At 44.3% G+C, this 13,628-nt stretch overlaps 1 protein-coding gene across 4 annotated transcripts in view; it reads right to left on the bottom strand.

Moving 5' to 3' along the window:
* sema3fb (sema domain, immunoglobulin domain (Ig), short basic domain, secreted, (semaphorin) 3Fb) overlaps nt 1-13,628 on the bottom strand; it is a 59,249-nt gene that overhangs the window by 23,453 nt on the left and 22,168 nt on the right. The gene's annotated exons all lie outside the window — the stretch shown is intronic.

The raw sequence follows: 13,628 nt of genomic DNA, 5'->3' as shown, positions 1-13,628 counted from the left end.
ATGGTTTTCCACCAACACTCCTGTAACTTAACACCACACATTAGACACAAGTGCTACTGAGAATCTGTCACACTGTGTTGATGGCTTTATACCGCCTGAGTGGATCAGAAGATCTTGAAAGTCTCTCATCATTGGCTGTATGCACCTTCCAGTCAAAAGTCAGACAAAACAGACAATAGTTTGACAGTTAGATATGATGTTTACTACAAACCCACACCATTTATAAAGTAGGTTAAGATGGATATACTGATTGTAGGTGGACTTCAACTGCAACATTGCTGGTTGGACAGGAGGTCAGAGGAGCGTGCGCCTTTGTAACACAATACAGTCAACACGTCCTCTCATGTTGAGAGTAACCCAATCTTCCTACAGCTCCGTGTTTGAGTGTTTGTTTGATATGTTGTTCTTGGTTCAGCAGCCACGTACAGGCAGGGCAGAGAGGCCACTGCTAAGACAGCAGAAGGCCCCATGCCACACCATAGACAAACACACTCCTCCACAATCTATAGGGGGGAGGCACGAAAGGGTGGCATTCACATATTGTTGGACAAACACAGAGGTTTCACTCGAACAGCTGGAAAGTCCCGTTTCACTGTTTAGTTTTATTCTACAACCAACAGACCACAGAAAGCTTGAAACAGCGAGCCACACTTTGAGGTTACCCCGGGTTCTTTTGTGTTGCTTTAGCAGCCAAAAATGTGGTGAAGGGAAACCAGATGATAAACTGTCAAATACAGTTAGCTTTGCTTGACTGTTTACAAATGATATATCAGAACAGAGGTGCGTCTGTGTATAGTAAAGGGAAGGAAGTGTGACATGGAGTCAATGAGGGGTGTCATACCTAAAAGCAACACCCTAGATGTACGAAAATAAGAATAATTTGAAATGTTTCAGGCAGTTGATAAATAACCACATGCAGGATCTGTATGTGAAGTCATGTTCAGTATGTTTGAAGTTAGTATGAAACATTCCTGTGGGGTTGTTAGGTGGTTGTGCAGAAGAGTGCTGGACACCGAAGCATGCAAAGCAATCAACATGTCCAGCATTGGGCCTTAAAATAAACACCATCAAGAGACCTTTTTAAACAGTCTCCCTATGGAATCTGATATTAGCAGTCTTTCCAACCATGATCTAAATTTAACACGGGGTTACGTCAATAAGCAAAGATTAATAGCATTAGATTTGCTATATTTGTACAGTTTGATTTAATAACTGTGCCCACCAAAGGAATGTTTACAGGTCAGCACAGAGATTGACAGCTGTCAGAGCCCACAGCAGAGGAGCTGCAACATGTGGTCGGACCCTGTGATTATTTGTGTTGGAGACTTAAGTTGAATGATGAGTCCCCATACACTCTAGCTGTGTTTATGTGTGTGTGCGGATAGAGTGAAACACACCGGATAAGAGCGCATTGTACAAACACACACACGCGCACGCACGCACGCACGCACGCACGCACAAACACACACACACACACACACACACACACATTCCAGGCCAGTCAAAGCCCTTCCTGAGGCAGGTTGTCAGCTATGCCTTAGTGTGTATTTGCTGTCAGAATAACTATATGGGACCATCTGTCAGCTGAGGAGGGAATGTGAACAGTGCATAGTAACAACACACCCTATAAAGAGAGCAACACATTAAGAAACAAACACACATCATCTAATTTTATAATCATATGATTATGTCTAGTTTGACTGCACTCCACAAAATGTCAAAATTCTACATCACAACAAAAACTGTAATAAAATGGAATATCTTCCCTTAACCTGCAACCCTGATTCAAAAAAAGTTGGGACACTGTGTATAACAGAATGTGGTGATTTGCCAATTGCTGGAGCAACTAAAGACTGGGAAAGATGTGGAATGCTCCAAAAACACCTGAAAATGAGAAACATCCCGCAGGTAAACAGGCTCATCAGTAACAGGTGAGAGTATCATGATTGGGTATGAAAGGGGCATCCTGGAAAGGCTCAGTCGCTCACAAGCAAGGATGGAGAGAGGTTCACCACTTTGTGAACACATGATTGTATAAAGGAAATTACCACAAGGGCTCAGGAACACTTCATAAAACCATTGTTGGTAAACACGGTTATTTTGCAAATGATAGCGTTCTGTGCTTACATACATTTTACAAAGGATCCCAACTTTTTTGGAATCAGGGTTGTAATTGTAAGATACACTGCACCAGAGAGCTACACTTACTAGACGATGGTGTTGTTGTAGTAATCAAACCTTGAATCAGAGCTAAAGTATCTTTAGACTTTCTAAGGCTCTGCAGGAGTAATGCTGCACAGGATTCACACAAGGAGCTCATGCTAAAGCCTAAATGGCCCTTCTGAAACCTCTCACCACGAGTTAACAAAAGACAGAAAAAACAGAGTAAGAAATAGGATTTTAAACAAGTGTGAAGTCATTCTAGCTATTGGACATCATTCCCTGTTCTGTCACCCTTTCTCAATTCAATCCCAAAGTCAACTCTCGCCTCAGGCAGGGGCACATCAGGCATTGTGCTCCTATGAAATGTTGATTGAGGACGTATAATGGCAGCAGACTGAGCTTGGCTGCTACACTGCTCAGGAGGTCAGGTCGCCCGTGGAAACAAGCCCAGCAGGTCCCTGGACTGAGGCTGGTTCCAGGCAAACACTCAGTCACAATCAGCTTGGAAAGACACGCAGAGAGACTGTGCTGCTATGTGCCAGATCAAGACCGATGCAGAGGAGTGGCTCCTGTGGCGCCTCCATTGAAAAGATAAAGAGGAATTTGTAGGTTTGTGTTTGAGTGGAGCAGAAGCATGTTTCCCAATATTAATAACAATTTGAAGAAGCTGGTAGTAAGCTAAGTTTCAAATGACCATTAAATTTGCAGAAATATTCGACCAGTCACACGTTATTGAGCTCAGACATGTTCAACTGCATGCTCAATCCACAGCGTCCCAGCAACACACAACTACACACTCGGAGATTAGAATTTGAACAGTAAAAGCTGAACTACTGTGCTCTTTGTCAGCCACATTAGAGCATGACAGCATTTTCCACACAGACTTATCCTGGAGATTTAGTGGCAGGGAGCAGTGTACGAGTATGTCTATTAAAGCCAGATAAACTCTTAAAGTAGCCCATTACTGTGTGTATGGTTTAGGTTCACTCTGGGGGGTCTGCACACACACAGCGGCCGCTTTGTTTTGGGGAAGGCACCACTTCCCTATGTGGAATGGCAATGGCTCTATTAGAGGTGAAAGTAAGCCGGTAAGGCAACCTGATCCTCGCACTCAATGTCTCTGCCCTTACTCTTGCCCATTCACTTACTTTTACACTAGAAGCCACATTTGCACGCAAATAAGAAGAGGTCAGTGTATTTGACCTTTTTCTCATTTTCAGTCTGAGGAGTGTACGTGTAGTAGTACACAGTAAGTTAAGTGATTACACAGGAGGGAGCTCTGACCTCTCAGTCCATGAGAGGGGGGCAATCCAGTCCACTCTCCTCAGTCTGCTGAACACAGACAATCCTCTCCTCTCTCCAAGCATCTCAAGGTACTGCTGGCTGACAGAGCCCACTGTCGGTTCCCACAACTCAAAACTCTGCTCGTACTGCAAGGAAGGATCCTGCCAGTGTTTGAGAACAGTGAGCTGTGTAAGATGAGTCCTGGAAACATTTGAGTGTCCTTTAATGTCTGTGAGAGACAGACTGAGACAGGTAGGTGCACAGCTCTTCTCATGTGCTTGATACAATCATCAGTGGTGCAAAGTATTTTCATTTTTTCCTACTTTACACGTATATATACTCACTACATCACAACATTTCACAAGGAAATATTGTAGTATTGCTCCACTACATGTATTTCACAGCTGTAGTCACTTTACTGATTATGACTTTACATAACACACAATAAGCTCAAATACAACTGCACTGTTGAAGATTAAGCCAATGTTTCCAAGTCTTTTTGGCATGTGCCCCCATACAAGAAAGCTTAGGCCCCCTTGTCATGTTTCAGACGTCTAGGAGATGCTGGTACTTTAACGAAAGAGGGATTTCCTGTCTAAACCTCTTAGATGGTTTCATTTAAATGACTGTTGAGGAACCTAAAGAGGTAAAATTACCAAATTTTTCCAAACATTTCTTCTTTCTGACCCCATTAATCATCTCACGACCCCTCAGGTTTATATTGTGACCCTTTAGAGGGAGCCTGACCCCTTGGTTGGGAACCACTGGAATAAGCTACCTAATTATATAAAACTAGCTTCATCTTAACCGGCCACAACAGTAAAACGTTAAATGAATATTGATGCATCTGTATGAACAGCATCTACTCATGCTCTATATAGTGTCTCCTTATAATAGTAAAGGACCTGAATATGTCTTCCTCCGACAATGACGTTCAGTCATGTGTTCATTTGACACCTGGAATAAGCAGCATGACCTTCCCTGAAGAAAATACTCACATCAATTCTACTGATTACTGTGCTGAGCCATTCATCAATAACACAACAAAATTTCCAAATCATTTTGCAAAGTGGAATATAGCCACAAGCAATAACATGGTCCATTTGCAACAAGCACATTTGTATTATTGATTAGCGTGTTACGTTTTTTTATAAAGTGAATAAAGCGGTTATTGAGTGGACAGGCAGCATCCATCCATTATCTTTATTGTTCTTTTGAGTTCTTTGTGATGTGGGGGCTGGAGCCACTCCCAGCTTGTTCAAGTCAAATTCACTGGACCACAACTCACCTCATCTTCCAATGCTTGTGATTAGAAACATCAATTCATCTGTACAAAATGTAACTCTAATAGATGGTCTTTGGCATTCATGTACATACATGTGCAGATGCCTCCAGGGAACACTCATGAGACTCGAACCCTATCCCTTAAAAACATCTCACACACCATCACTGCCTGTGCCACATCAACGGTCTGAGGTTACTTGTTTTTATCTCTCTGCCTACGCATTCAACTGCAGAATCTCAACTACAAATATGGTCTTCACATGGAAAAAAATGCTGAGTTGCTGAGAAGGCAAGTCTTTCCAGTAGCACTGAAGCTGGGCCAACACTGAAACAAGGAGCCAAATAGCAAAAAGTACACAGATGGTTTATTTTATTTATTGCCCAATATATTTTTATTACATTCATTAGATTCATTTTCAGAGACTGAAAACAGGTTGCTGTGACTGAGTACCTGAGTTCTTGTACATTGTAGTTTGGTAAATGTTTACCTGTGTGCAGACTTCTGCGAGCAGCTGCTGCAGTAGAGCTGGTCAGTGGCCAGTAGTACAAGTACAGTGGTTGTACTGGGAAGTATTGGATGTGTCCACCATATGATTTTAGCTCCTTGCTTGGACCATTATAAATAAGAATGTGTTTTTGTCAGCTTGCCTGGGTAAATGAGGTATAGAAGCACAGAATAGAGAGACATGCCTCACTGTCAGACTGAGCCAGCCCTCCTCCTCCTGAGAGAATACTTGGCTGCTGACGGTGATCTCAGGGGCTGCAGGCCTGCATGTTATAGCATATCTCTCCATCTTAAATTAATAGCCAACGGGCCGAGTTTACTTTGGAAATATGTTTGGACAGGAAAAGTTCACTGGCATGCAGCGCACTCTCAAGATCACATCTCCAGAAATAGGAAAACGCACTGGTTAACGTTGTCTTATATGAAATGATTTCCCACCATGCTGTCACACAAGGGAAAGAGGAGACTGCATCTTATGTCTCATATTCAGCTGTTAATGCATCCTACTCTGCTGGTAAGATCAGAGCTGCCTCTCATTAAGGAACGATTACTGCATGCATCGTGACTTAACAGTACACAGCCCACTCCACTCATAACTTTCCTGGCAAATTCAGGAGAAACATCAGGGAAGTGATTGGATCATGGAAACCTCTGGACTGTGTGTTTAAACAAAACATCAGAGAGAGAGCGAGAGGGAGAGAGAGAGAGAGAGAGAGAGAGAGAGAGAAGTAAGAGGGAGTAAATACACATCCTGCCACTTGACAGTGCAGCGCACAGTCGAAACCTGACACTGATATGGGTGTTCCACCCCACTGCATATTTCTCTGGTTTCAAATTGGGTAAATTAAAAGTGCAGACCACTGCCAATGACAGAGCATGTTGTTGCTTGAAGCCTGCACTGCTCCCTGCAGAGAACTGAAGGTACAGAGGACGGGGGAGGGGGAGGGGGAAGAGACAAAAGTTTGCTGTGTGCTGCTTTGACAAAGAACAAGAAGGGGGCGATGAGCAATGTGGAGCGAAGTGTGCAGCAATCACCTTCTCAGTTCACGGGTGTGTGGTTTTCCCTTGTGGAACATGTGGCTGATAATTAGAAACTGCAGCCACTGCTTCAGCCCATCCTTCTGTCCAAAGATCACAGTGAGGCACTAAAGCTGGAACACAAGCTATGATCTGTTCTACTGAAATAACACTACACTGGAACATCTCGTCTGAAATAGGATTTAATTCAGTCTTCTGAGGTTTTGTAATAAAGTGACAGAAATACCGTTTTAGCCCCTGGCACATCATAAACAAGCTGCACTACCTGAGCAGTGTCCTAAGGCAGTTTCCAACCTGCCACAAAGAGGTGTGTTAGTTCACACACGCCGGAGTGGCAGGAGTGATAATTGGGGTGTTTAAGAGGGGGCGGGAGAGGTGGCATGCTCTCACACATCAAAGGCAGCGCTTGTTGGGAATCCTCGCCAAATACTTTGCTGCCAATACAGAGGAAGAAAACTCCAGTTAAGACAGTCTTATTATTCTTCAGAAGGCACACTTCTTTTCAGCAGCAATGATGGACCCATGCAGAAAGCAGCTTTTTGGGAAAATTGCCTAGTCGTCTAGTTGGCAGTTGGGTCAACTTTTAACAGCGAGCAGTCATGAGTTGAGACGGCACAGTCGACAGTGCTATAGGTTTAGGAGACTTGCTCGACATGGCATGCATCACCTTATGGAAGACTTTCTCATTAACGAAGTCGCAGTCAGTGAAACATTTAGGAAGCGTCTGCTGCCCATGCACGTGCATAGAGGTGCATTTGCTCTCTTGAGCACAGTTTAGATTGTTTGTTGTTGTTCTTCTTCTTGCTGGTTTGTGTCAATCTGCCTCATCGGACCGTAACATGGCCTTCTACAACTACTGTTGCTTCAACAGATTTCTGTTTACTTATCCATTAGAAACATGCCAATCATTCTCAGTCGCAAAATATTTTTGGCATTTCTGTTGGTGTGTGTACATCTCACAAAATGAGTTTTTCAGATGAGTTCTTTAAGTAGTTTGTTTATTTAAAAAAGTCCATGATTTTACTGACTTCACACAGTACAGTTGAGCTGGCTTATATCCAGATGCCTGTATCTGAGAGCAGCTGTGGTTTTCTCTTATCTTAATCTGGCAAAACTTTCTCACAGTAATTTCCTGTATGTGCCTGATAAGGAAGTGCCTAATATAGGGGCGATCACCGAGCTCACAATCATGACGATGGAGCCCTCTCCTGCATAGGGACAAGTGAGTGACCGCTGGAGGGCTCAACTGACACCTGCACTGCTGTCTTGTTAGCAGTGTCACTTCTAATCAGCCACCCTCTGGACCCACAGCGGCTTCCTTCACTCTCCTTCAACAGCTCCTTTCAACACAACTTGTCTTCATGTCAAACATTTGCTGAAGTTATTTGGGTTTGTGTGTGCTGCATGCTTCAAAGCCAGTAGAGAAGTGACACAGTTGTTGAAGAATGCCTGTGTGATTACTGGAGAATGGGTATGAGGTTAGCTGTGCTGCTAAATGAAAAGGAACGATAACAGCATGTGAACGCAGCAGCTGCTCGCCTCGGCTTAGTCACTCTGTGGGACGAAGGATAATAAAAGCGGTCAGAGGCTCGGCCACTGTGTCACATCAGATAGGACGTGTCATTCAGCAGATAGCAAATATGCAAGGGCACGGGATCCAGAGATATGATCTGAACCACTGGTAATGCCAAAGAGCCTGGCCCACAAAGGAATGGTAATCTTTTGTGATGTGCTCTCAGCGACATGGACAAGCTTCGCTGATTCTGTGTGTGTGTTTGTGTGTGTGTCTGCATCTTGGGAGAAGAGACAGGCTCTGCAGCTTGCTGCTAGGAAAGAAAACACAGACATAACAGCATGCCTGTACAAACATCTGCCTCATACATACAAAGCATCAACACAAGCAACTTTGCTCGCTATCGTCTTACCAGCAATGGTAGTACAATGCTAATTGGTACAGTTATTGCAAAACTGAAAACACTGTTTAAATCACTGGGATCATCATTACTAGTTCTTTACTATTACTAGTAATTTTACACCTAGTCCTATTTTGAGCTAAACAATACACATACGGTTACTTTATAACACTATCTATTGATCCTGCTCGCTTGTTCAAGTGTTTATTGCAAAATAAGTTGAGCTCTCCTGGTCTGGCTGAAAGACTACACAACCTGATGGAATTCAGCCAGTCTTCCTCCCTCCACGAGCTTCCACCCTGTGTGGTTTAGCTGAATTTTGTCTTATTTTTAGTTACAACTCATGTGTGGCCTCCCCTCTTCTGTCCAGCCATGCGTCGGGTCATGACACTTTCCTCCGCTGCATTCATAACATTGCACTCATTTGTACGTACTAAAAGTATGAAGCAGTTGTGTGAAAAATGAAAAGGAGGGTTTCAAAGACATTTGAATACTTTGCACTTTGTCATCTCTGGTCAATTACTGCATGATTGCCCGATTGGAAAGTTATAAAAATTGTCAGAAGCAATCCCAATTCCAGTGTCGGTAAGGTATTATGGGAGGGGGTTTCAGACACTATTTGACCATCTGGAAAGCATTTGTACACTCAAAGGCTGTAGTTTATCAGTCACACTGCAGACGCCTGATGCCACATGGAGACCCCACATGTTCTGACAGTGTCAAATGAATCCCAGAAACAGAATTATGATACAACACATCAACCGTGCCACTCCTATCTGACACTGCATTAAACTCTGATTTTAATTTAGAATACAAGTGACTCCCTGCCGGCTTTACCCGCTGTTCAACCCCAGTGAAGTGAGGCTCTTTAGCTATTCATGGCATGTTGTTTGTATTCTGTTGCTGTGAGCTTCCTCACTAGGGAAAAGGTGTGACTCTCTCTTGTCTCAACACATGTTGAATGTGATCCGTCATAATGGAGACGCATTTAAAGTGCTCCCGTACCACACATCATTAAGCACCACACGGTGTCCAGAAGCTGCACCATGATGCTCTGTGAGACATGACACCTCAATGTTTACCACCGTCGCCACCTCGTTACCACCGCAGCCCCTGCAGCCGCCCACTCCCCTTCGACCTGGGGGGCACACCCGCTCTATAATTAGGAGCCACTGTAGTGCCCCTCTCCCCTGCCCCAGACCCTCGCTAATGGCACCAATTTGTATGCACTGTCAGCTCTGATGATCTCTCATGCAGAGAGATGGCCTTATCACAGGGCCTCTGGCTCCCATCACCTAAGCCCCTCTCCTGCTGCCTGCCAAGCCCAGCATGTTGACGGACAGGCAGAGAGGGTGCGGGGGCGGGGGTGGTTGTGGGGGCGGCTGTCTCCATTTTCATGCAAACTCTTGTAAGACCCGACAGATGTGCTCTGGTACAGAAACGGCTGAACAACACAAACAATAGGCAATGAGGAATCTATGACCAAAACTTAAATCCCTCGTACCATTAGTGTCTCAACTTTTAATCCCGTCCTTGTTTACGCCTCAAACTAGAGCCCTTAATACAACAAAAGCCAATAGTGTGTACTGAGTTCTCTCTCCAAAGAAATGAACACCTTTCTTCCTAAATCTACCAGAAACATATAAAGGTGGAGATCCAGCTGAGGAGGATGTGAAATGTGGAGAAGTAGAAGGGAAGGAGATCCTCCCATGAGAGGCTTGATCTAATCGCACACATCTGCACAAACATGGCTCTGTTTTAACTGACATGTGTTTTATTAACAGTCTCCACCTCAACGGTGACACATCGTGCCCAATTCCCATCCCACATGTCAATTCCTGAAACCCTTCTGAAACCTCTACATACCAGCGCTTGTTGTGAATCAATTGCATTTTTGAGTCACAGGGGATATTAATGATGTGTTACTGGTTGCTGCCTACATCTAAAGCAATCTGAGCCCTTCAGATTATTTTAATGGTACAAATGCTGCTTCTGCAAGCGCTGGTCAGCAGGGCTGCAGCAGCCTGGGCCATGAGACGTGAGGAGGTCAGAGGTCGCTGGGCAACAGTGGCAGTGCTTTATGTTCTGGTTTAATCTGGGATTAGCTCAGGGTCAGGGTTATCTCTCCTCAGCCTGAATGGAATCAGGAAACAGAGATTGCCTGGGGTAAAGTGGCATTACTGCATGGCCTGTCCAGAATCGCAATGAGCCTGTGTTTAGCAGGGGTACAGGAAAGAAAGAGGGAGAGAGAGAGTGCATGTCCAGCATCGACGCACTGGACTCAGGGTTGTAACCTCTCTGCCATCACTCTAACACTTCCCAGCCCTGAGTTCCACCTCAGCAGAGATCCACGTGCACTAACACTGTGAATTACTACACCCTGTGAACCAATGAATCACTGGTATATGGTATCTGTCTAGCTAGAGTAATGTGTATACCTTCTGGTTTCCTTGTACATTTAGCATGGCAAATTCATTTTAATGCTGATTTAGTACAGAGGTCACAGGAGGCAGCAGGGAAGTATGCACTCAAGTGTTTGTATCAGACGAACAAAGGACCAGCACTGAAGTATTAGCAGAGTTTTGAGGGTGCAGCCACAAAGACTAAACATAAAGCCCTGAGCAGAGGAGCCCTGTTACCTTTAGCCTCCCTTATCTTAACCTGGCATGTCTCAGCTCCATGTCAGACTGTAATCCCCACATACTGGACACACTCAGCGGCAGGGACACACTTTACCACCTCTGGTTCTGCTGTCTGGTTCCAGAGGGTGCAGCACCTGGATTTCCATCAGCTTTAAGACCAGCACGGCCTTGTTCACTAAGTGTTAAAGCTAGTGAAAATGGAGAGGTCTTTAACTCAGGCTCTATGGGACTGGTGAAAGAAAAAACACTGAACCCTGCTGTGCTTTATCAAAAACAGAACTAGAACAGATATGGTAGAAAGACAATAGCCCGTTAAAGTTGAATAAATCCACTTAATGCTACAAATTCAGCTTCTAAGCTCAGTTGTATTCAAATGTGCAAAATCTGTTGACAAATCTCAGCACCAAAGTGATTTTTTAATAGCTGAATGTACAGTGGATCTGTCATTTTTGTAAGAATCTGCTCAGGGCTTTCCATGGAAAAACATTTACTTTTCATCATGAATGACACTGTCTGTCATAACAATGTTGATCTTTGTGATATATTTTGGGTATGACAGAGAATATCTTATGCTAATGTCAGCTGCCAGACACGACAAATTGCATCAAAGGGCATCAAAATTGGAGGTTTAAGATGCCACAGCCTGACTCCTACCTGAGGTTTTCAATTTTCTTTTTTGTTATCATTTCATGTCAACTGTTTTCTATGCTGCTCTCTGATAAAGTAAGTCTGCACCCTCTATAGTCTCTAAGTAGCTACCGTCCAAAGAAGGAGAGTAAGTGAGAGTTTTACTTGTATGTATGGAGCATCTTCTCCTTGGAAATACTGAATTCAAGGAAAAGGGCTTTCTTGACAGCTTGAATCCACCACTGAGAAAACTACGTCAGGCAGCAATGAAAAATGTCTCAATGCGACAATACATCCTTGTGTCTCTCAGGTACATCCTGACAGGCCAGTGGAAGATTTACAATTGAACAGACACAGGATACAGCAGCCTAATGTATGCAACACCAGTGACCCGCTATCACGCCCTGTGGTTATGAATGCCTTATTTGTTGAAGCCGTGTGGGGTCACAGTGTGGGAGGCCAGTTGTTCTTCCTGCTCTTCCTGAGAATGACAGGAAGGCAGGATAGACTGTGACAGCAGCCATTGTGACACTGCTCCAGGTCTCTTCCTCCCACCAGGCTCCCGCTGCTCCTTCACCCTGAGTTAGTGCATGCCGTGCCACCTCAGCACTTATATTTCTGTTTCTTGGGCGACAGGGTGACGGAGAAGTTGTCGAATGAGGCAGGAAAGCCTTTACTATTTTATTTGTCACATAGATTTTCTCTGGCCTATCATCAGCCACACATAACAAGAGGCAGATGATGTGGACGGAAGCAGGAAGCTCATGGGACATCCCTCTCATTCATCCCTTCTTTGAACAGAGGTGTTCAGTTGAGTTCCGATGCATCCCTGATTCCCAGGCCTTGGGGACAGGAAGCGGGATTAGAGGATAAATCCCATTTTTCCACGCGTATGTCAGCAACGTCATCACATTTTGCCTCATCACTTAGTTTCTCTATTCAAAGGGCGCTCATCTGAAATGAAGGTGATTAGCCTTTTATAAACAGCTTTGTGTTCTTGGCTGCCGCTGCAGCGCTGGGCCTGTCAGCCAGGGGAAGCCCAAAATGGTCTGCATCTCTAACACATGCCTGCATGGGAATTTTCAAAAGTGCTTTCCAACATCACATTGGTGTCCGTAAGTTTAAACAAAATCCAACATTGATGCCCACTCCGTGCTGTGATATACCTGCTGTGTGGAGAAGCCCCTCCACCCTACAGCGTGACCGTTCAGAACAGCTATAGACACATTTGATTGTTGACACGGCACACAAAATACTTCCTTGAAGCATTATCATTAATTCCTTCTGAACCAGCACCGTTCTGCAGCCACTGAAGGAGACCTGCTTGGAGGTCACAAGACAGTGAGAAGCAAGAGTCCCTGATTCCATCGTGCTCTTTGATGCTATAAGCCTGCTCTTCGTAAACCACGGTCGTTTTAAAGGGCCTTCTAAGGCTCTGCACTCTTATCCTCTTTCTGAGTCAGAACAAGATAATAGGTTCCCTTAAGACACGAGGAATCAATGTGGTTGGAGAGACTGTCCCTCACTGACCAATTTATGTTTCTGGGTTTTTTCAGTGTTTCTATTTTGGTTGATGCAAAACATGGCTTAAAAGTATATGAGAGACTTTTGGAACATTTAGAAATTAATACCTGTATGTTGTCCATGACTCTAACCCTCGACTGTGTTTAAATTTAAACTCTTCATCAGCAAAGTCCATTTCATTTCCTCTATCAGCCAAAGTAATTTGCGCTACAGAAGTGCATAGGTCAACGTGATTTTCTGGGCATTCCTCATTTTAATGCAGTCTTCACCTAGATTGCTCCTCCAAGTTTTATCTGTGTCAAGACTGCTATTTGGGCAGACCATGCTCTACGCCCATGTAAGGTGGTGTTAAGGAGTTAGTGGTGCGGGGGTGGTGGTTTGCAGGGTCAGCGAGTTTACCAAGCCGATTTAGCCATCCCAGTTTGTCACTGGTAATCTCCCTGCAGCTAACAGGGTGATAAAATCAGCCCGATAACTGCAGGAGATGGATAAAGAGAGAAGCAGACAGAGTGGGTGAGAGAGGTGTGTGTGTGTGTGTGTGTGTGCGTGTGCGCACGACCTCTTGGACCTCATCCCTCTGTCTCTCACACACACACAGATAATATGCAAAGCATGCACATAGACACACGCGAGTTAAAGTTCCTCCCA

Source organism: Chaetodon trifascialis, chromosome 3 (assembly GCF_039877785.1).
Source record: "Chaetodon trifascialis isolate fChaTrf1 chromosome 3, fChaTrf1.hap1, whole genome shotgun sequence".
Classification (NCBI taxonomy): domain Eukaryota; kingdom Metazoa; phylum Chordata; class Actinopteri; order Chaetodontiformes; family Chaetodontidae; genus Chaetodon; species Chaetodon trifascialis.
Note: the sequence above shows the minus strand (reverse complement) of the source record. Positions and strands in the feature narration are given on the sequence as shown.